This window comes from Eublepharis macularius, chromosome 7, assembly GCF_028583425.1.
Source record: "Eublepharis macularius isolate TG4126 chromosome 7, MPM_Emac_v1.0, whole genome shotgun sequence".
In the NCBI taxonomy this organism is placed as follows: domain Eukaryota; kingdom Metazoa; phylum Chordata; class Lepidosauria; order Squamata; family Eublepharidae; genus Eublepharis; species Eublepharis macularius.
This window is the reverse complement of record NC_072796.1, coordinates 108,001,413-108,025,642: the sequence shown is the minus strand read 5'-3', so window position 1 is coordinate 108,025,642 and position 24,230 is coordinate 108,001,413.

The window sequence follows — 24,230 nt, the reverse complement described above, 5'->3', positions numbered from 1 at the left end:
GTTAGTGTATCCTTTTTCACTTGCCTTAAAATCAATGGTCTGTGTTGCATTTAAACTTACATGATCATATAGTAGGAATTTGTAGGAAGTTGGCAAAGAAATTATTCAAAATGAAGATTCTCTACTAAACAAGTAATTGAAATATGAAGAGATGTAACAAGGACAGGCTGAACAAGAGCCCTATTTCCAAGCCAGCACATTTGTACCAGTTCATCCTTTAGCATGAAACTTATAGCCTGATCAGGTGCAGTTGTACTTAATATAAATTAAGTTACTTGAGAAGGATCAACAGTGAGATTCAAACTGGCCTAAACAGATATTGTGGTGCAGCCAAGATAATAGAACAACGTCTGTATGCAAAATATAAAAAGACTGCTGTGGGGTTTTTTTCCCCCCCGCGTGCACCATATGTCGACCACAATTGGTGTACATATGGGCAGAGGACATTCTCGACTGTAATCTATATCACAGGGACCAAAAATAAAACAGGAGCAAAAGGCTAAAATCAAAAATGCTGTTTTTTAGAGGGCAAATTAGAAATGTTTGTTGTAACAAAAATATTGGTGCTTTAATTAATAGCATTGCAGCACATTCTGGCATGGAGCAATACAGAATGGATCTGCAGATTTGTTTCCCCCTCTAAATCCTTTTCTTTTCAAAGCTGAGTGCAAATGATGGCGTTAGAAATTTGTATGTTAGGGGAAAATAATTTGCTCCTTCATTTTATACTGAGTAACTAATGTACATTTTCCCAACTGTTCTTGCTGCATTTACTTTACCATGTGAACATGCAGATAGCATCACTTAATATGCGTTCTGTTCCAATGCTAAGATATGTGCCATCAGCTGTGGCTTGTAGTGCCATCACTGCTAGACCATACAAGAAGCAGGCTTTCACATTGCAAGGAATAGTTCCTTATTTATGTCAGAATTGCTCAAAGAAAAAGAGAAATGCACCTTGATTGCAAAGGGTGACATTATAATACATTACAGGACAGTATATTCAGAACAGGAACTAAATACAAAGCAATTACTAAAAATGCTAAATTACTATTTCTTTTGGTAATGCTGTGGGGCTTCTTTAACTTGGCATAGTGCAGGGCCTCAGTGTGTCTTGATCCAGCTCCAGTTATATTCTAATAAAGCAGGGGTGTCCAAGTTTATTCACTAGTGGGCAACAGGATGTAGAGTGCTATGTACTGTACATCTATCCAATCTTTTGCACTCACTATTCCAACATAGTGTCATTGTTGCTGAACATTAGAATCAAGAGGGTCCATGCTTGCTGTACAAGTATTGGATGTCATGTGACTCAGAACCAAACTACAAAGGACAGCAACCACATGTCCATCCCATGGCTGCTGACACCATTTTAGAAGCAATTGTAGTTCTTTTAAAATTGCTGTGATGCCCCAAACTGTGTGGCATGGGGAGCCATAGAGGAGCAATGCAGAGGCTGTTTTGGCATCTGAAAAGGTACAGGGGGAGAACAAGAATTCCTGGAATCACTGTACAGCACACACTCCCCAGGCAATTTTAAAAGAACTAAAAATCCTGCAAAAATGGCTTCAGAAGCCATGGGATGGACCTAGGGTTGCCAGGTCTCCCTCACCCTCCAGGTGGGAGGCAGAAGACCTGGCACTCACCTTTGCACTCCCAGGCTGCACGATTATGTCACTTCCAGGAAGTGATGTCATTGCACAGGGCCTCATGCTGCCCCTGGTAGTGCTCCCACACTCCATAGTGGGCTGGTTTTGGACTGTTTGGGGCCAAATCTGTTTGGTCAAGTGCAGGAGCTCTCCAAGGCCCTCTTGGCAATGCTCCTGCACTCCACAGCAGGCCAAATTGGGCCTGTTTGGGGTCAAAATCAGCCCACTGAGGAGTGCAGGAGTGATGCTGAGGTGGCACAATGGGTCCTGGAGTGCCTCTGCACTTTGCAGCAGCTGATTTCAGCCCTAAACGGACCCGATTCAGCTTGCTGCAGAGCATGGTAGTGCTGCCTGGAGGCCCCTGGAGAGCTCCTGTGCTTCACAGTAGACCAATTTAGGTCCCAAATGGGCCTGATTCGGGCCATTTTGGACCCAAACTGGCCCACTGCAGTGCACAGTAGCATGCTGCACCACCCAGGAGTACATCCTGGGAGAAGCGTTCTCCCGCCTTTCCCCCCACTGGCCAGGTAAGTGGAGGCAGGGAGTGGAGGGTGGGAGCGGGGGATCCCCCACCCCCAGCAGGGGACTGGCAACCCTAGATGGACCTGCTGTGGCTGCTGTCACTTGTAGCTTGACTATGCACCGAAAAAGAGAAAGAAGTGAAAAATCACATTCGTGAACCATTTATGTTTGTTGCAATTCACATTAACAAGGTCCACACTACATGTCAATTCCCAACATACAACAATAAAGTTCACAGTATGTACAATTTAAGACACACAGAGTCCTGAAAGGAATTAATCCTATATTGCATTAATTATGCATGCGATATACAAAAGTTCAGTCAGTGACAAGATGCAGTCCTGCAAAATGCCGTGTGTAATGAAGCAAAAGACCGTTTGCTGTGGGTGGCAACGAGTACGAGCCGGCAATGTCTCTTCACTCGTTTCAGACCAAACCGTCTTTCCTCAGGCCAGAATATAGAAAAATCTTATTTAGTTGGGTAACCGTTTCACATCGAATGCTCTGTAAATTTCCTGTGTGAATGCTCTGTGTGAATGCTCTGTAAATTTCCCACCCCCAGCAGGGGACTGGCAACCCTAGATGGACCTGCTGTGGCTGCTGTCACTTGTAGCTTGACTCTCAGACAGGCTTTATTGGAGGCTTTATTCACACCTATTTTCCTTTTTATCAGTATTTCTTCATATTGACCCAATTTTCTGATACAATTGTAGTGAAATTAAACCCCCAAAATGCAAATAATTTGTTTGCTAGAAATATCAGATGGGCTACATGTTGGATGGCTCCTTAGAAGAAGAAGGAGTTACATGTGCAATAAATAAAGAAAAAGTAGAGTTGCCTAGTTTTGTGATTCCTTAAAGCATAATGAAGAAGCTGCCATTGATGGAACTTATTATTGCGAGGTGTCTGTAATCTTGAAATAACTAAGATAGATAAACCCATGTGACTTTCAAAAAGAATAATCAAAAGCTCTATTGTTAAGAAAAAACCTATCTGTCTTCAGTGGCTGTGCACTTCACCATATTAAAGGTATACTGCAAATGTCTTTTGTACTTTGAAACTGATACTGTAGAATGACACCAAATTAGGAAAGGACCAAAAGCATTTTTATGGCATATAGGAGCTGTTCCCTGAATATTAAAGGACACTGGAGAGATCAGTTGCTGTTAATATATGCACAGTAACTCCCTGCCATAGAAGAGACCCAAATTTCTCTCCCAGAGAGATTAATCTCTGCACAGATGATCATTCAAGCAAGGAAAAAATTCTTTGGATGTGGTTCTTTAAATGTAACTCCAAATATCAAACAATGATGGTGTGTTACAGTGACACATTTACACAACTGGGACCCCCAGGTGGGAGGTGTGATTTTATAGATATGGAGAGGGACATAATTTAAGGAATAACAAAATACAAACATAATTTTGATGACATTAGATATGAGGAAAGGTGGGATTTTTCAATTCTGTGGGTTTCTGAGAGGGGTTAAGTAGGCTTTTAAGAAAAAATGTTTGTCCTCACTAACCTTTATCCATATTTTTTCCCAAACACTTCTCCAAATATTTCCATTTCCATATGATAAAATAACTTAATCAGGTTTTTTAGGGATAGCTTGATTTATAAAATTTGTTCCATGTTCATATTGAAGGAGTCCCCCTCCCCGCATTTGGCATATTAAGGCAATTAATTGTTTTGGTCATTTTGATCATTTTGAATGCAGGAACCAACTGGAGTCTCTAAAAAATTTAAAAGAAAATATTTGCCTTGCAGTGATTTTAAAATTCTGTGTGAACTTCCAAGTTAATAACAACGAGCAAGTAGTTCTAGTCCAAGAGTCTCTCTCAAACTCAATGTAATTCTCCTCACAATGTAATTCTACTCAATGTAATTCTCACCAGACTCCTGGGAGAGTCTGGTGAGCCCCGCTGCCCCAGGCGTGGGCCATTCTTGGAATGGCCTAGACCCAGCCGGCCAGGCAAAGGGTTCCCCCCCATCAAGCTCCTAAATCCTCAGCCATACAGCACGAGGGAAAGACTTGCACCTGGGGTTCCCTGGAGGTGGTCTGCACAGGTGGTAGTAGCCATGAAGCATACCATCCCTCCTGATAGACCCCATTTCCCCACCTATGGGGAATTGCCAAAGGGGTGCGTACTGGCCCGCTCCCTATTTCCCAAATTTCTCCTGCTAACGTGAAAGGCCAAGCCTCACCTTAGGCCCTTGCACCCCAGAGGTGGCCTAGTGCCACACCAAGCCTTGCCGCAGGTTGTACAGAAAGGTGGCGATGCCAAGGCCCGTACAGGAAACCCTGTACAATAATAGCCAGCAAAAGCAGCCCAAATTTTGCTGTGTATTAAATCCTAACAAGCCCCCCAAATGCTAAATAAACCAGGTGCGTGCACCTCAAAAACAGGGCTTCAACTTAGCCCAATAGGTGGGAGAGGACTCCTCCTCCCATTCTACCTGCACAGTGATGGAACTTTTCCCCACAAACATGCTGGGGTATAATGTTCTTCCCTAAGAAAAAAGCAGGAGAGGACCTTTCCTCCCTCAAAGAACCCAGGGGAGGACCCTTCCTTCCCTAACAAGAACACGGGGTGGACCTATCCATCCCCTAAATCAAGAACGTGGGGGAAGACCATTCCTTCCCTAAAACACCGGGGAGGACCCTTCCTTCCCCAAAACAGTTGATACGGGGAGGACCCTTCCACAAAACAGTAGACACGGGGAGGACCATTCCTTCCCCCAAAACAAAGTGCAGGGGAGGACCATTCCTCCCTCGAAACCAATGGCACGAGCCCAGCCCTCCGGCCTGCCATCTCTGCTGTTCCAAGGTGGCCCCAGATGCCCTCTGGATCTGATCTGCTGGCTCCAGTCACACCTAGGAAAACTCTATTAATATTTGATAGTATCAGCGCACCCCAATGGCCACTGCTGATGGGGCCCCTACTTCTGAAAACCAGCACATCCCAGGGAAGCTATTACACACCGGAGGAAGGGGGTGCCCATGCCTGCCTATAAAACACTTCTTAAACAACAGTACCAATAAACAAACGAAGCTACCCATACCATTCACAGGTGCCCGGTGTCACGCCTTACTGGAAGTTACCACTGACACTCAATTGCCCTCAATTGGGCTGGTTACCCTTGCCAGCCAACTGCTTGCCTCCTCTCCCACCGGGTTGCCCACTGCCCCTTCCCTGCCTGGATCTGGGACAATCTGCATAGGGGTGGTTGACTGAGCAAGAGGGACATTTGTGCCTATATTTACATGCTTTCCGATTACAGGATCCTTTTGCCGTAAAGTCCCAGCAAAGCAACTGGCGTTGTGATTGCTGCCCATCGGGTGCCCGGGCCCCTGCCGATGCTAAGGGGCAGTGGATGAGGTGGCCACTGTCTGACCTATCTCCCAAATTTGGTTTTGCGGGGGACATCACCTACAGCCACAGCTGCTGGTGAAGCTGGTCCCAGGGGAGGTGCGGGTTAAGAGCAGCACGCATCCTAAATTCCTTGTTGTACTGCAGCCATGCAGCACCGACGAAATCTGTGTATCCCCTGTAAATAATGTTCAGATACTGGAAAAGAGACACCGCGCATGAAGGCACCCAACACTCCCGCATATATCAAAAATCCCGGGAGCCAGTTGTGCCAGTTGCGATCCACCTTCCTCCTCCTAATTTTCTCTTTATCCCTCTCATCTAGATTGCCTTTATTTTTCTTCTCCAGCTCCCTGAAAAGAAGAGTAAAACATCCACATACTCCCCCATGACAATCTTATCCCTAGTGGCCTGTGTAAGATGGTCCCCGAGGGTTAGGGCCGTATCACCACAAGGAAGTGCCCCATAGGGGACCTGTCCATAAGCTCCATAAGGCAGAAAGCCCCATGGCAGATATGCTCCATACTGCCACCTTGCAGAAGGAATACCAAAAGTCTGACCCTCTACCATCCCCAACACTATGTGGGGGCTCCCCACTGCTGCCTGAGTGGTCAGCACATTCGACAGCTGGCCCAGCCAGCCTGATTGCCCTGACGTCTGCCAAGGTGAACTGTTGCAAAAGTAGGAAGCTGTTATGGCACCAGAGGACCCGGAGGCAGTGGCCTGACCCCACGGCATCCATGGCCACGTGCGCGCCTGCTGTGGCAAGGTGGACTTACCCTCCGGCCACCGCCACTGGACAACCATCCGACTGCCCCTCTAGTTCAGCTTCCAACACTGGGTCATTGTCAGCATCATGAGCCTCACAACTGCTACTAGCCGCTGCCTACACCCCATCTGAAGCAGACTCTAGGGCAGAAATATGGTTAAGAGTTTCCCTCCTAATGGCCAACTTGGAAGCAGCCCTAACTGGCCTAGCCCTCTGTTTACCACCCCTTACCTGGGTAGAGGTCCTCCTAGCCTTTTCCAAAGCCTCAAGTTGCCTCAAAATTTCTGCCCCAAGATTAATGTCCTCATCATCCTCTGACGAAGAAAGGACAGGCAAGGGCCTCTTGGGAGGCTGTTTCTTGACAGGCTGCTTGCCCTTGGACTGCCCTCTGCCTTTTCTGGACGCCATTTAGAATAGCTCAGTTTTCAGGAATACCAGCTCTGTATGTATGTAATTAATATATCAAGCTCAGGGGAAGCAGAATCATAAAGTACCCTACCACCGTAAGAAAAACAGGGTTTCAATATGTGCACTCTCTGCCCCAGTGTTTATGTTCTCCTGCACTGGAAAAAAGGCCCAGCCCAAAATAGCCATCCATCACAAAATGGTGGCCACTCCAAAATGGCAGCACCTCAGAAACTGTGCACTGGAGAGCACCAATGCCACTAGGCCCTGTTTAGACCCACGCTTCAGGTGGGCCTCAAGTTGCAAGGCTATTATAGCTTATGACCCCCCTTGATACTAAGCCACACCAAGAGGGAAGGAGAGGGAAAAGAAACTCTATCCCCCACTGGTGAACCTAAAACCACTGTGACAACCACCCCATATTACTGCAGCCTGCAAACCATTCCCCCTGAGGGGGGAGGCCCAAAGCCAGGGAGAGCAGAAGAACCGCGCTACACTGGAAGAGGCGGTCGAACTGCAAGGCCACGTTCCGCCGCAGCCGCGATTCCCCTGCCTCACACCTTCAATGCCACCACCACTGCAGCAAACAATGGTGAAAAAAGCAGCCACAGGCCTATCAAGCTGCTCCGCAAGCGTGGGGGAACATTCACAGCCCTGCTCGCCCAGCCGTTCCTCTGTAGATCGGCACAGCGCAGGAGCTTAAAAGTACCTCCTGCTCCATCCAATCACACGGAGCAACTGAAGCCTTGGGGGCGGAGACTCCTTCAACGGCTCTTGTCTCCGCCCCCGAGCTTACAGTCCAGATGCCCGGGAAAAGACATCTGCCTCATCCACCTTCCTGTGGGGGCAAACCTCGGCCCCTGGGTCAAGTCGCTGCATGGCTGTCGGGAAGGGCCACATTGCTATTACAGATCTCTGAGCCCCACTTGGAGGTTGGCGACCCTACCCTATCATGTCCCTATATTTATATGACTCCTACCTCATTCGAAGATCTTCTTCATATCTGAGGAGGAATTTATTTGTGAGAACAGCAGAAATAATTCCAGACACCCAGACTCTTCTGTACTTCAGTAGGAACAAGAGTTGCCAGCTCTAGGTTGGGAAAGTCCTGGAAATTTGGGGGATGGAGCCTGGGGAGAGTGGGGTTTGGGGAGGGAAGGGGTGTCAGTGAGGTATCCTGTCATAAAGTCCACCCTCCATGACAGCCGTTTGTTCCAGGGGAACTGATCTCTGTGGCCTGGAGATCAGCTATAATTCCAGATTTTCAGGCACAACCTGGAGACTGGCAACCTTAGAAGAAACAATTTATTACAACTCTCTTCAGAAGATTCAGCTTTCTTCACTGTCCAACTTTCACATCCATATATGGCAATGGGGAATACCATAGTTTGGATTATCTTGATCTTGGATCCCAGAGAGACATCTTTATCTTTAAGGATCTTGTCTAGCTCCCTCAAAGCTGCTCTTTCAAGTCTCAATCTTCTTCTGATTTCTTCATTGCAGTCTCTCTTTTGGTTGATGATTGAGCCAAGGAATAGAAATTCTTGAACGATTTCAACTTCCTCATTGTCAACTTTAAAATTGTGTAAATCCTCAGTAGTCATTACTTTTGTCTTCTTGATATTCAGCTGTAATCCTGCTTTTTGGTAGTCATTGTCCGGGGTCTGAGTCCCAGCCCCCAGACTTGCCAGGAGGAAGCAGTGGGAGGCAACCGGGAGGCAGTGGCCCTACCACCCCAGCCAGCAACCAGGTCCAGAACCTGCCCACTCCAGGGGGAAGGGGCGAAAGGCCAAAGCCTCAGAGGGCTGGAGGGAGCAGGGAGAGACCAGCCAGTCCCACCCTCCAGGGGGAAGAGAGGAGGCTAAGCAGGACAGAGGAAAAGGGCCAAGGCAGGCAGAATAGGGACCCAGTGGCAGCCCAAACAGAGCCCTTACCAGCCAAGGAGGAGAAGCAGCCACTACAGCCCAGAGCCACACCCCAGCTAGAGGACAGCAGCCTGGCTCAGGAGTTGCTAGGAGCCAAGCCCCTCCAGGTGGAGCTGCCACAGGCATTCTGGGGGAGGAGATGGGTAGCCCCGCCCAGCATCAATGAGCAGGCAGCCCAGAAGCTGGTCAGGGCAATTCCTCGCGAGCAAGGCGAGGCAAGCTCAGCAGTTCAAAGGCCTACTGGGGCAGCTCCTCATGAGTAAGGCCAAGGAGACCTCAGCTGGGGATGGCTCGCATTCAACCCCACCCTGCCAGCAAGGCAAGGAAGCCAAGAAGGGATTAGTGGTAGGAGGGAAACACCTGAGGGAAGGCACGGCTGGGCCAAGTCAGGAGAGGGAACAAGCCTAGAAGGAGGGCGGGGCGGGGCAAGGAAACCCTATATAAGGTGGCTGGGAAGAGCTCTGAGGTGGTGGGTGTGAGTAAGGAGTGATGGTGTGGAGTGAGAGCAGAGTAGTGCAAGAGTGGAGGCTTGGAGGAGAGTTCTGGGAGGAGGAGATGATGGAGGACACAGGGGGAAAGCAGGCCAGGTTGAGCAGGCCAGCGAGTGGATTGAGAGGGAGTCAGGGTGATGTATACTGCCCCTCCTTCCACAGAACAGGGTCCTGCAGCATCCCTGGTGCCCCTCTGATGTCAGGGCCGGCCCAGCTGGTGCCCTGCCCAGCGGCGGCAGCGACAAGCCCTGACAGTCATTTCAAGTCTTCACTATTTTCTACCAGTAATGTGATGTCATCTGTATATCTCAAACAGTTAATGTTCTTTCTGTTGGAAGAGGAGGATCCAGTGCTGTCCCTGTTCTCAGGTTTCAGAGGGGGACAAACCTCTCTAGAAAGATAGAGAGGTCAGGGCACTCTGTTTACTACTCTATACTGCTCTGACTGTCCTTTAATATGCAGATTGCTATTCTCAGGATATCCTCCTCCTGACTTCCTCCCTCTCCCTCCTTTCTGGCTTTGATCTAGGCAACACCTCTCTCCTTCTCCATGCATGCCTTCCCCTGCAATCCATGTCCATCTTTAGACTAACTAGGTAGTTAGAATCTATGTCTCCTCCTTTCCTATCAGGGTATGGTGTTCCTGTAATAAAGAACTCTCATTTCTTTACTAAATATAAACCAAGTGTATGCTTTTATTATTTTCCTTCCTGCACACACACCAGCCAGCAGAACGAGCTCACACAACCACCTATAATCAAGCTTCTTATGCTATATGAACATGATAGACTCTGCTAACGGCCCAAACATGGAATCCTTTAATTAGGTTTCTGGGGCCTACATAATGATTTATTTATCACCTTCCACCAATTTTCACTCCACCTTCTTCTGGATCTAATCCAGCTTTCCTTATGATATACTCTGCATAGAGGTTGAACAGATAGGGAGATAATATGGGTCCTTGACTGACACCCTTGTCAATTGGAAACCATTCTGTTTTCCCCATATTCTGTCCTGACAGTAGCCTCTTGTCCAGAGTACAGGTTGTGAATCAAAACAACCAGATGTTGTGGCACCCCCATTTCTTTTAAGACTCTCCATAGCTTTTCATGATCCACACAGTCAAATGCTTTGCTATAATCTATATAAGAATAGTTTATGCACAATATTGGAAATTCAATAAACTTCCAACAGTTGATGCCTGGTTAATGAAGATGTTGGAAATTGCAGAAATGGCAAAACTAACGGAGTTGTTGAGGGATAAAACAACCACCAATTTTGTGAAGAGCTGGAAACCTTTCATGGACTTTCTGTATGTAAAAGAGAAGTCAGAGCTAATGATTTGTGGATTTGAAAATTAGAATTGTAAGGTAGGCAACAAATAATAGGCTGAAATAGGGAAAAATGTGGATATCTTCACAGTAAAGTCGAAGTTATATATTAGGTAAAGATATGGGTATTATGGAAGAGTTATTAAGTAATGAGTTTAAAGAAATTCTGTATAATGTCCAAAATGGTACGTCTCCCTCTACGTTTTCATTTGTTTGTTCCTTTTTTAAAAAAAATGTTTTTGTTTCTACATGCGAATTTTTGTTTGTTGTTTGTTGTAACAAAATAAAATAATAAAAATGAGAGGCGGGGAAGCTTCTCTATAATCTATAAAACACAAGCTGATTTTCTTCTGGAATTCCCTGGTATGTTCCATTGTGGGACACCATAAATCTGACTGCAGTGCCAAGCAGACTTCCCAAGAGCAGAGAGGAAAATGATACATGTTGAGGAAACAATGCCAGCCCATGATTTTTGCCTGCTATGGACGAAGATGGTTCCTCATGATCCTTCTGTTACTATAACTAGATCTCCTCTAGATATTTTGAGAAACTGCCTGGTCTTCAAGACTATTTGTAAAATTTAAAATGTATGTGGTGGATTTGTTCGGTTCTTTTTAAAGAAAGAGTTGTTAGCTGCAGTTTCACTGAGCAGATAGACATTTAATAGTTTCAACAGACTGTGTTGGGATACGTGGTTCTGTTGACATAAGGAGAAGAAATTATTAGAATTTGGTTTCAAAAAAGAACATAAGGGAATACATGTAATGCACGTCTGCTCTTCTGGCGGAGTACTGTATGGAACAGAAGCTTAGCAGCAATAGAAATGTAGAACAGTGTGGTATGCACAGGTTTAGGCAGAATAAGAATGAGAGCTATGAATTAGCCCCCCCCCCCCTTTTTAGAATGTCTGTACCATTTCACCAAAGGCCAGTATCTAGCAAAGTATAAGACATCCATACAGTACATTCCTAAGCAGAGCTGGGTTTGGAAAGCTGTAACTTTATGTAATGTTTTAGCCTTTTTTGCCACCCTGTAATGGTTGCTTAGTTTGATAACTTTTTTACACCTTCAGTCCTTTTGTTAAACCTTGTATGTTTGGCTTTGGACTGTAAATTCAGCTCCTCCTACCTTTACCTTAAACTTATACCTCAGGAGGGCCCTGGTCCTAATAAACATTCCTTATATTTCCACTCACACAGAGCTTAGGTGTTCTCTGCTCTACCCAAGCTGTTACACCTTCCCTTCTATGTTTGTGTGACCTGTATATTGCTGCCTCCCCAAAAGGTTTTGCTGCCGTAGACCTCCTTGTTGTAACTTGTAATAGCTGGCAGGGTGACAGAATGGTCAGCATGTAGGGGTGCCAAGTCCCTATATCCTCCCAGTGGAAAGGTGGGAATCTAGCACTTACATCATGCCTCCTGGGAGTCTTTTCCTCATACACGTGCACTCCTGGTGCTTGTGTGATGACATCCCTTCCGGGAAGGGACGTCATCATGCTGGCCATGGGTGTGCTCCCATGTTTTAGGCAGGGCAAATTCAGCCTGTTTGGGGCCAAAATTAGCCCCAGTGAAGTGTGGGAGCACACCTGTGGTTGATGTAACATCACCACTTTGGAAAGTGATATCATAGCGCCCTGCCAGAAGCGCACCCAGCACATGTTTTCCCAGGTTGCTTGCTGGTGGTGGGCAATTGCTGGCGTGTTTGCAACCTTCCACCAATCTCCAGTGATCAGCAGGCAAGAGGGCAAACCCCCAAGAAATTGCTGGCCACTGATGGGCAACTGAGAAGCCTATTGGAATGTGAGGATGCTTATGAGGAAAATTGTGAGCCACAGCCCCGCCTGCTAGGTTGGCCCCGCCCTCCGATCTCCTCCCAGGTGCGTTGGCAGGTCTAATTCTAGGGCTTCAGAGTCAGCTGAAGAGGGGTTTTTCCTTCACCCTAGTCCTCCTCCTGGCCACCAGTGAGGAGCTCTCTCTCGGCTGCCTCCTTTCACCAGTCTCACATCCCGTCTCTGGGCAAGTTCCTCCTTTATAGCACCCTTCCATCCCTCCCCCAATCAGGCTACCAATGGCCTTTCACTCCCGTCTTCCTATTCACCCCCTCCACCTGTACTTGCCTGCCCTTCCCCCTGGGATAGGGTGGGCACCCCATCTCTACACGGGAGTTCCTACCCCCTCCCCCTCTGCAGCCCAATCCCCCGTTGCTGCCCATCTGCCTCCAACCCTGCCCTCTGCCCTGGTTCCACATCCTGCCACCTCGTTCGGGCATGCCCAGCATTCTTCCGCGCCAGTGGGGCTGGCTCCTGGACGGTTCCTTGGCCAGTCGAAGTTGGCTGATTGAGGCCTTGCTGTGGTGGGGCTGGCCGTCTCGGTGCTGGCTGCCTCAGTGCTGGCTGCTTTGCCGTCTCCTCCGGTGGCCTCATTGCTGCCCCCACCCTCGCCGCCACCACCAGCCATCCTGCAAGTGTCGCTGTGCCAGTCAGCAGCTTGGGGGACTCCCCGCGAGCTTCCCATTGCCTTCCAGTTGCTGAAGGTGAGTTCTGCATGCTCCCCCAGGGCTGGGGGGAATAGACCCTCGGCGGGATAGCTGGCCTCACCTGGGGGGGGGGCTCCAAGTCCGGGGCAGAAGGGGGCTGCTCCGGACACAAATAAAGGATCTTTTCTTCTTAAACAAAAGCAGAATTTATTTATAGGTACATAAGCTTGATGGTTGCAGAGTTTTGATAAGCATAGTTTCAGAATAGTTCTTAAGCCTGGTGGTTTGAGAGATAATTATATAATCACAAGCACAGAGACTAATTTTCTCTCCCTCAGATATACATAGACTTTCTTTGCCTATCTTAGACAGAATTTTTGAGAACACCACACAGTCTCAGAAAAACAAAATCTCATTGAACTTGCCAGAATAAATTCCTCTCGGGAACACACAGACACTCTCAGGCTGCACACAGCCTGCCTGTTTTTACTAGAATGGCACAAATAGTTCAGGCTTCACACAGATTGCTTGACTGAACTGGGATAAAACCCCTTTCAGGCTTCCACTCAAGTGCTTTGCCCAGAATGCTTTCCCTCAGCACAGTTTGCTCTGTCCCCTAGAGTGCAGCGACTGTCCAATGAGATTGCACTCCATTCACCCATCTAGCCCCCTTCCTTCTTTCCTCAGAGGCCAACATTTACACTCATAGCAACAACTTAAAAAAACCCACATTAGCAAGGAGAAATAAGAATTAAACTATTTAAATGCAAAACATTACATTTTAGGATTGCAGTATTAATTGTTTTGCCTTTTGAAAGTGAATAATGTGGAATTTTGCCTTGTCAGTGAACAAATACATAATATATCGTGAAGCTGCCATTCTGAATGGCAATGACTCTCCAGGCTCTCAGGCAGAGAAAGGTCATTCCCAACATCACCTACTTGAGATAATTTTAACTACGGATTCCAGAGATTGAAGCAGGGACCTTCTGCATACAAAGCAGGCACTTTACTACTAAACCATGCCCCTCCATGCCCCGCAGAATAAAATTCTACTGCTACATCCAACCTTTCTACTTGATATTTTAAGATGCCAATTGTTTAGTAGTAACATTCTTCCATATTGGTGTTCATTGACCCAGATATTAAAGATCTCTTTCAACCACCAATGGTACAATTAATGGAAGCAATTTTCACACTGCACAAATGGATCCCCAAAAGTAGGTTCAATAGTTTTCCATCTACAGTTTTTATATGGTAGATCAAGTTCCAAAAACTGATGTGCCCCAGACAAAAGGATTTTATCTTAACGTTCTTCTTGATATAGTACTTTCTCAAGTGCTTCTGAAATTTTATGTATTCAAATTTCTCCTCGGACTTTAGAGTTCTGAATTAATTCACTTTGCTTCTGAAGTGGAATTGATGGCATAGAATTGTACACTGTTCCGTTTCTAAATTTTGTCCAGAGTACTATGTATGTGCCATTTGGGGAACCCTTTAGATTGTTCAGTGTCATTTTCTACATTACAAATGTGTGTATGCAGACTAGAGTTGGCAGGTTCCTCTCACCTCCTGCCAGGAGGGTAGGGACAGCTGGTACTTACCTCGTGCTGTCCACAAGGGTCCCCAGAGCTGATGCGATGACATAACTTCCGGAAGTGACATCACCACCCTGGCTGCGCAACCACTCCTGTGCTCTGCACAGGGACGATTCAGCCCATTTGGGGCACAAATCGGCCCCAAACAATGCACAGAACGCTCCCATGACCAGCACGACGACATCACTTCCAGAAGTGACTCACCACACCTGTTGGGAGAATGCGCACAGTGCACATTCTTGAGGGGCCTGCCAGTGGCAGGCAACCTCCTGGAGCTTGACACCTCCCGCCAATTGCTGGGTGATCAGTGAACAAGGGGGCAAATCCCTAGGAGTTTGTCCGCCACTGGCGGGCACCTGGAAACCCTAATGCAGACTAATTCAACAATGCAAAAATGTATGCCATTTTATTTATGCCAATAAAGCTATTGACTGACTGACTGTCTACCATTTTATCAAAATTCTTTTTGTGCAGTAGGCTTGCCTGTGAGGGATCCCTGCCACCTTTCACCTGGTCGGTGGGGGAAGAAAGGTGCAGGAACACGGTAGTGGGGGCAAAATGTGCTCCCACATGTTCTGGAGCACCCTCACGCATGCCTGCATCACTCCAGGAATGACATCATTCCTGGCACGATGCGGAAATAATGAGTTGTGCCAGGGGCTGATTGAGTGAAAATGTTCCCTTAATTTAGTGTTGATATCATTCCTGGAGCAACACGGGGAGTTCCAGCATGCGCACAAAGTGCACATGTGAGGTGAATAACCCCCTCAAACTATCCCACACACCTCCCCCCCCCCCGGGTTGGGGCACTCAGGGACCTGGCAACCCTATTGTGCAGTGTTTTACCAGCGTGGAGGAACACACATGCACACCAATAACACACTGCACACAAACGAATAATAATGCAGTCATGTATAATCATGCCAATATTGCTTTTTCATAGTGCTGTTATAAAGGATTCATATTATGGAAAATTGAGGCAAATGGTGCATGATCCAAAAAACTGAGCCCTCCCCACTGCAGTTAAACCAGAATTAAGGAGGAGTGGAAAACACTGCAGAGAGAAATTCCAGTCAAGAAAGGGTCACATCAATCAACTTCTCCCTATGCTTTATGTGCAGCCATAATCCAACACACAACTCCCGACCTGCACTCTGAAAGGGTAATATCCAGGGAGGACTTAACTTAGTGTTTGGATCCTGAACAACACATGGATTGAAAAAATGCTTTGTAAGCAAACAGAAATATTTTCTCCAACACTGTATCTTTTGCTAGTTGTGTTGGCCTGGGGTCTATTTCATAATGAACACTTAAGACTGACCAGCTGCCAGAGGAACTCGACCATAGAAGAGCCTCATTAACAACTGCAGTCTTTCTTCTTCAGCATTTTGACATATTTTAATTCTTTCATAATCTCCTTTCATTTCATTAGTTTCCATAATGCTCAGTGTACAGGAGCTAAAACAGAGCAATATCTTCTTTTCTTGCTAAGGCAATCAGCTTAGAGATTTAGAGTGTTGTATTTGTAACCTCAGGTTTTTTTTCACACAAAATGAAGTTTTGTCATAGCTAATAATTGATCTGACAAAGTGTTCACAGTGACTTGAAGGGTGCCTTTGGTTACCAAGACAGATTTTTATAATAATGAGTCTTTTTCCTGTGGGGGGCTGTGAACTGCTAATTAGCATCTATGACCCAATATTCTCAGCAAATAAGAGTAATAGCAGTAATTTCTTGCTTTATGTAGGGTGGAAGTCTAATATTACCAGCACTTCTGTTGCATTTGTAATTAACTGCAAGCAATTATTATAGTCAAGGAGTATATCCTAATGCTCGTAGGTAATAAAAAAAAATTGGAATGATGTTTGTAAAACTCATATGTTCCATGCTGGGTGCACTGATTTCTTTCAGAGTGCTGTGATTATGTACATAACTATTTTTTAAATCCTCTTTTATGTCTCTGCACATTGTTATCATTCTTAATGTTTATGGGCAAGTATATTGTCTTCATCATAATTCCCTGTAGTTCCCACCCCCTGATGGTTTTTAATTAATATTTTGATTTCCAGTATGCCTCTGAATACAAATGCTGGACATTTGGCCAAAGTATAATCTGTAGGAGGCACTGATAGGATTTGTTTTGACCCTGTTTAATTAAATATTTTACTTTTGGTCTAAGAGCAGGGTGAACTTTCAACCACGAGTCAAGATAAAATTGACATATCGTATATCATAGATGAAATCACAAAATGGTGTGTTAAGGGGCATTTTAGTAAATGAATCGTCTACAGCTACAGCGTAACATATGTTCCGAGTCAGAGATTTCTTGCATCCTTTAAGAAGAGTATCAAGGAAAACATCTCTTCATTGGGTCAACTCTCCGGAGCTTTGGTCAATTCACTGGAAAAGCCAGTGATATTTCAATGCATGGAACGGTTATTTATATGTTTAAAAATATATATGCTGCTTTTCAACACAGGTACATTTAGAGCAATATTCATAAAAAGATAAACACCACTGTTGTATCTAATATCTAAACATTTTCCACTCCCATGTGGAGCAAAAATACAGACAATAAATCAGGGTTCTCCAAACCCAGGTGAAACACCATGTTTATAGAAAAATCTGATTTGTTTTTTAAAAAGTCAGATGTTGCAAAAAATACTGCAGAATTCAGGTAGCGTTTTGTGCCAGTGGGGGTGCTAAGTCATTGTTGGGAAATTGCTGGAGATTTAGGGGTGGAGCCTGGGGAGTGGTGGTTGGGGAAGAGAGGGATCTCAGAAGGGTATAATGCCATAGTCTACCTTGCAAAGCAGCCATTTCCCCTACAAACACTGATAACTATAGTCTGAAGACCAGTTGTAATTTCTCTAGTTTACAACTGGAGGCTGCCAGAAAAACCCAAAATGCTCTCTGAAAACACTGTGGCAGTAGCCAGAAGCAGGCAAGGAGGGGAAACAGGAAGCAACTCCAGCGTGCCTCCCCTGCTTGCCTGCTTCTGTTCCCATGGTCCATGCTTCTGGAAGTATAAAAGAGAGAGGGCAGGGAAGAGAGGGGAAGTTCAACCAGGTTTGCAGTGGGCCCAAATCCAGGGCTTTTTTTCTGGGAAAAGAGGTGGTGGAACTCAGTGGCGGAACTCAGGACCACACAATGACATCACTTTGGGTCAGCTGGAACAAGGGGGTAGTTTTTTAAAGTTTAAATTGCCCTCAGCAAAAATGGTCACATGGTGCAGAAAGCAATCTAAAGTCCCCTCTGCCTGGAGATCAGGGAGCGGGGCCACCAGCCACGTGGCCATTTTCAAGAGGTTCCAGAACTCCGTTCCACCATGTTCCAGCTGAAAAAAGCCCTGTCCAAATCAGTCCACTGCAAAGTGCAGGAGTGCTTTCAGGGCTGCACAATGAGATCACTCCTGGGAAGTGACATTGTTGCACTCCCCCAGGAGCACCCCCAAGAGGCCCATTCCCACACCTTTCCCTCCCCCACCAGCCAGTTAAGTGAATGGGAATCCCTACTTATTATTGGCATGTCTCATAAAATAAGCCCTCCCCCGGCTGGCCAAGTGAGTGGTGGTGGGAGGCACAGGGTGGGAACAGAGGATCTCCCACCTCCATTGGGGTACCTGGGATCCCTAGTATGGTTCATGTTTATATTTTACAAGTGAGCCCAAGCTGGTGATTTATTTTTTGAGACATTTCAATAATAAGTAGGGATTCCCATTCACTTACCTGGCTGGCAGGAGGGTAAGGTGTCCCTCCCACTGGGGTACTGGTAACCCTACATAAGGTCCAAACAAGGCCTTTTCATATTCAGGCAACAGTACAGGAACTAGGGTAACAGATGAACAAAATCAAGATGAAAATTATTTCAATATAGACATTGAGTCAGTGGCAACTACTTTTCAGTCAAGTGAGCATATCCATATGGATTCTTTGCACACTGCCAGTGACTGCAGAAGAAGCTGGAAGAAGTTTCAGCAAGCAAGAACTCATAAAAACTGCAGATTTCCAGAACGAGGCAAGAATGGTTAATCCATTGTCTATTGAGTGTGAACTTGCAAGAGAAATTGACTTGGGAGGAACTGCGGCAGGAGCTAGTTCACAGTTTTGCAATTAAAAAAAGCCAGAAAAGAAAAGTTTTAAGTTAATTGCACTAGTATTTGCAGCCACATTGGTCTATTAGAATTTTTAAAAATAATAACAACAACATTCGATTTATACACTGCCCTTCAGGACAACTTAATGCCCACTCAGAGCGGTTTACAAAGTGTGTTATTGTTACCCTCGCAAACAGATACCCTGTAAGATGAGTGGGGCTTAGAGAGCTCTGGATGAGCTCTAACTGACCCAAAGTCACCTATCTGGCTATCCTACGTGGAGGAGTGGGGAATCAAACCTGGCTCTCCAGATTAGAGTTACAGAATAATCAGCCAGTGTGTAGGACTCTCATTAAACAAAAATATCAAATAGAGGTGTGCATGGATTGGGAAAACCGCACAGACCACTGGCTCGTGGTCCATCGATTTCCATGGACCATGAACTTTTCATGGACCAGCCCGGTTTGCAGACCGGTTTGTTGGTCCACAGTCTGTCACTTCTGGGGGGCCTGGCTCCACCCCGTCACACCCAGAGAGCCCAAACTTGCAGAAAATCTTCAGCATCCTCTCCTCCACCCACCCTCCATGTTTGGTCAAGATTGCATTTCAGACGTCCAATTTACAGACCTCCAAAGCTGCCACCCCCAGGAAACTTCCAGTAGATACTGGAGTCACAAATGCCAATTGACATGCATTGGCTAGCAGCACCAAAAAGTTGCAGTGAGGCAAAATGAAACAGAAAAGGGTGGGGGAAGAGCCCCCTCACTCACCACACAGGCACCTTCCCAGGAATTAATCCTTGCTCCTTGCTCACATACTGGTTACCCTACCCTCCCTTGCAGACTAGGGCTCTTTGCTTGGCAGGCAGAGCTGCCAATCAAGGTTTTGAGAGCTAAGATTGGCTGCAGAACGTCCCTGCCCTCCCTTGCAGAATTTCTCTTTGCTTGGCAGGCAGAACTGCCTATCAAGGTTTTGAGGGCTAAGATTGGCTGCAGAATGTCCCCACCCTCCCTTGCAGACTGGGGGCTCTTTGCTTGGCAGGCAGAGCTGCCTATCAAGGTTTTGAGGGCTAAGATTGGCTGCAGAATGTCCCCGCCCTGCCTTGCAGACTCTTTGCTTGGCAGGCAGAGCTGCCTATCAAGGTTTTGAGACTATGAATTGCTTTTTAAGTAGTCATGATTCTGAAACCTTTGGGATGGGGTGGTGAATCCGCCTGGATGAATTTTGTGTGTCTTTGGAGTCTGACCATATGGCTTGAGATGGCTGCCTTATTTAAATCTCTATTGTTACTTTTAAATATTCTTTGTAATATATATTATTTGGTGAGGGGCAATTGCTAAAATACTAATTAAACTGTATTTTTAAAATGTCACTGAATGGTAATTAGTAGAAAAGAGCAAGAGTCCAATAGCACTTGAAGAAGTGAGGTGCCACGAAAATGGAATCAAAACTGCCTACATTTGTTTTGGAAATAGTGACGTCAGAAATCGTGCAGAAAAGGCACCGGCATTCAGTGAGTGGGGCACTGTTTTTAGGACCTGTGGAAATGGCCACTGTGTACATAGGACCCACTCTACGCATTCAAATATTTGGTTAGCTGAAAGGGGGGGGAGAATACTTTCCCCCCCACTAGGAACATTCATTCTGCTAAGCACACAATGGAGACTCCATAGATTCTGAGGATAGTTAAGCAGGTAGCCATGTTGGTCTGCAGTCAAACTGCAGGATTTTAGTTCAGCAACACCTTAGAGACCAACAGGATTTTCAGAGTGTAAGCTTTTGAGAGTCCAAACTCCCTTCTTCAGATACCTCTCTTCACTCACACTGATTCTCAAAAGCTTATTTGAAATGATTTTTAAATATTGAGAATAAGATTAGAGTAAATTAATCCATTATAATAAAAATTCATGTAAGAGAGATATTAGCATGTGTGATGCTAGTATTATCCTGCTTCTAGGGGGTAAAGGTACAATATTAAGCAGATCATTTCAGGTGGGTAGCCATGTTGATCTGTAGTAGAAGAGCACGATTTGGGTCCAGTAATACCTTAAAGACCAAGTAAATTTCCAAAGTATGAGCATTTGAGAGTCGAGCTCCCTTCACTCTTAAAAATCTCATACCCTGGAAATATCATATGCTGGAAATTTGGGTGCTACTGGACCTGAATCTTTAAACTTTGGAGGATAATAACAACAACAGCCTTGTGCTTATATACCACTCTTCTGGACAGGTTAGAGCCACCTCAGAGTGGTTAACAAAGGCCGATTCCAGACGGCCCCCCGCCTCGCGAAACGTCACGCGTCGTCGCGCGTCGTCACACAGAAAACGCGAAATAATGTGTTTTCTCGCGTTTTCTGTGCGACGATGCACGACGACGCGCGACGTTTCGCGAGGCGGGGGGCCGTCTGGAATCGGCCAAAGTCAGTGTTTTCATTATCCCCACAATACAAGCTGGGGAGCTGGGGCTGAGAGTAGCAGCTTGCCCAAAGCCACCTCCAGAGTTCATGGCAGTAGTGGGAGTCAAACCAGCAGAGTGCTCGCTCAGAGCCCAGCCACTTAACTACTTTGCTACGGCACTGTAACACCATCAAAATGCTTTTTAGTGTACATTTGAAGGAAGGAAGCTTCATAACTATGGAATAAAGATCCAGGACACTTCATTCTATGTAGTGCTAAGGCTCTGAATCTCTTTAAGCCTGCAGTCTCCTTTTGAATTTTGAGAGGGTGTGATGAGAACCATACCGAAATGGCTTCTGCAGGAGACAAAGCCAAATGCAATACCTCTCTCCTTGCTCTGCAAAACAATCACATGGTAATTGCAACCATGCTGAAATTTAAAGTCTGGCCATTTGTCTGTCAAGGTTAGTATTATCAATAGTTTTGATTGACTCATGGTCCAGCCCATGGAAGAAAAGCAAGCCTTGAGAAGAAGAGGATAGGCTTCTATTCCTCAGGGCCGGATCTCAGGTTGCTGGCGCCCAGGGCAACCCTAGTCCGGCCTCTCGTGCGTGTGCGCACGCGCTCCCAGCACTATGTGATGATGTCACTTCTGTGACGTCGTCACGCAGGGCGGAGCGTGCCACCCCGTGCAGTGTGCTGGTGGAGGCAGCGTGCAGGGCTGGGAAGCCATCTGTGCCATTTGCCTCGAATGGCGCGGGTGGCCTCGCAGCACCCCGTGCTGCCTTTTGCCTGCCCTGCAGGACAGGGGGTGCGCGGCAAGCCAATTACTACTGATTTTATAGTTTTCATGATTAACTTAACGTATTGCTTGAATGTTGTGAGCCACCCTGAGCCCATTCATGGGGAGGGTGGGGTATAAATCAAATAAATAAATATAGGTGGTGGTTGGAAGGGAGGTGTGAGCACGGCTTCTAGTGCTGGGCATTGGAGGGGAGGGGGCCCTGAGCACTCTCTACCTAGGGCTTATCAAAACCTGGAACTAACCCTGTCAGAAGTTCTAGGACTTGCAAAATTCTGTGATTAAAATCCATAAATGACAGCAAGCCATCATTTCTCCCCACTAGTGCTTCAGGCATCCGCAAGCAACAAAGTGGGTTGTCTTTCACTATAGTGGGTCACTTGGCAGCCACATTCTTGCCCCTCTGCCTTTTTTAATTCCATGATGATCACTGAAGCAACTTTATACTGAATAAGACTATTGGTATATCGAGGTCAGAATTATTTCTACTCCTATCAGCAAACATTCTTGATAACGTTCTATTTAGTGACATTCATGCCATTAAATTCATAAGCTTTTCTATTTATGGGGGGCTGTTTTTAAAAACTTTTTTTCCCTGGAAAACTGAAGGATAGCCCAAGGGGGGAGAAAAGGAAAAAGATTAGGGAATAAAAAGAAGCCTGAAGGGGGGCAGGGAATGGAACCACACAGTGACCAAGGAAAGCCTGAGTACCTCCTGATCCTCCAGTGGCTGTGGCTGGTATTGCACAGAAATGGAAACCCCTTTCATTTCAATGAGGGCAGCAATAAGAAGCCCTGCCATAGAATGGCCCTGCTCACTTTCTAAAACACTCAACAGGCTCCAGGAGAAGAACTGACAGGTGCAAAACTTCATTCACAACTTGGAACTTACCCAATCAAATGCGTCTGTTTTTTTATGAGTCATCCAAAACAAAATTACTGTAGAATAATGATATAAAAGTTATGTATTGTAGTTATCAAAATATTTGGGTACCATGCTGAATCCATTATTTTCTCCATTTAAGTTGGTAGAATGTTATCCATTGTACAATATTATCCATTGTAGAAATTTGGAAAGGAGAGAGAATGACAATTAAGTCTTAATTGACTTGTAGGGAAAAATCTGTGTGGTGTGGTTTTTGTGATTACTGAATCACTACCACTGTATAGTTGACCAACTGCACTAATTATCAGAAGCAGAGGTAGACATTTCAGAAATAACCCTTTTTAACAAGCAATGGTTCTTGCCAATATTGTGCTAAACTTGTCATGTTTTACTTGATTCATTGACCCAAAAATGACTATCATGTATAGCTACAGCAGCCATGAACTGAACATGCTGTTTACTACTTCGAGATTCCTGAAATGGCTAAACCAGGAGGAACAAATAGGCAAGTACTACAAGAAATCTATGAGAAGTAGTGTTCTTGCCTTTAGACTCCCCCACCCCCGTAGCAATATTATTTATTTTTATTCATTATTTTATTTAGAGTTAGGCCACCTCTCCAAGGTTCTCCAGATCCTCCAGAGTCCTGCTGCTCTTAACCACCCAACACCCAACATTAAAAACCTACTCAAACTTAAAATTACACTTAAAATAGTTTCCAAACTAAAATAGTCCTTTAATAAAAAGCCTTAATTAAAACCCAGGTGAACAGAAATGTTTTTTCCTGGCACCTGAAAGAAAGCAACATAGGTTCCAGTCAAGCTTCAAGCAGAAAAGTATTTCATAAAAGAGATGCCACTACTGAAAAAACCCTGTCTCTGAAGCAGGGGCACAGAAAGCAGGGCTTGTTACACAGATCTTAACTGATGAGCGAGAGAGTTTGGGAGGAAAGGGTTCTTAGAACTCTCTGGTAGACAGAAATTATCATCTGCTATTCCTCTATAAGAAATAATTTTCCAAAAGGGCTAAGTCAATATGGCTTTGCTGGCAGACAGCAATATATGTAATATAGCAGAGATTTTTAAATGGTGGGCCATATAAGATTAGAAAGTGATAGGACTATTAATAAAAAGAATTTCTATAATACCATTAATATTGATGCTACTCTAAAGAGTACTAATTTCCCTTTCATTAGTAGTCCTTGTAATAGCACATTTGGATGATGTAACCTAATGCAAGAGCCTCATATTTTTTTAAAAAATAGGGATAGATAGAGTAGGGTTACCAGTAGAGATGGGCACGATCTGGATTACGATAAAAAAAACCCCACGATAATAGCAATCTCCCAATCATGACCTGGTGGATTGTTGTCTTCCACGGCAAACAATCCAGCAGTCGGGACTCCGGGGCGATCGTGATAGGACCGGGAAGTTAGACATTCAGGCACCAACAATCTGTTCCCCTGGCAACGGAGGCAGGGGAATGCCTGAGCTCTGTTTGAAACTTGATAA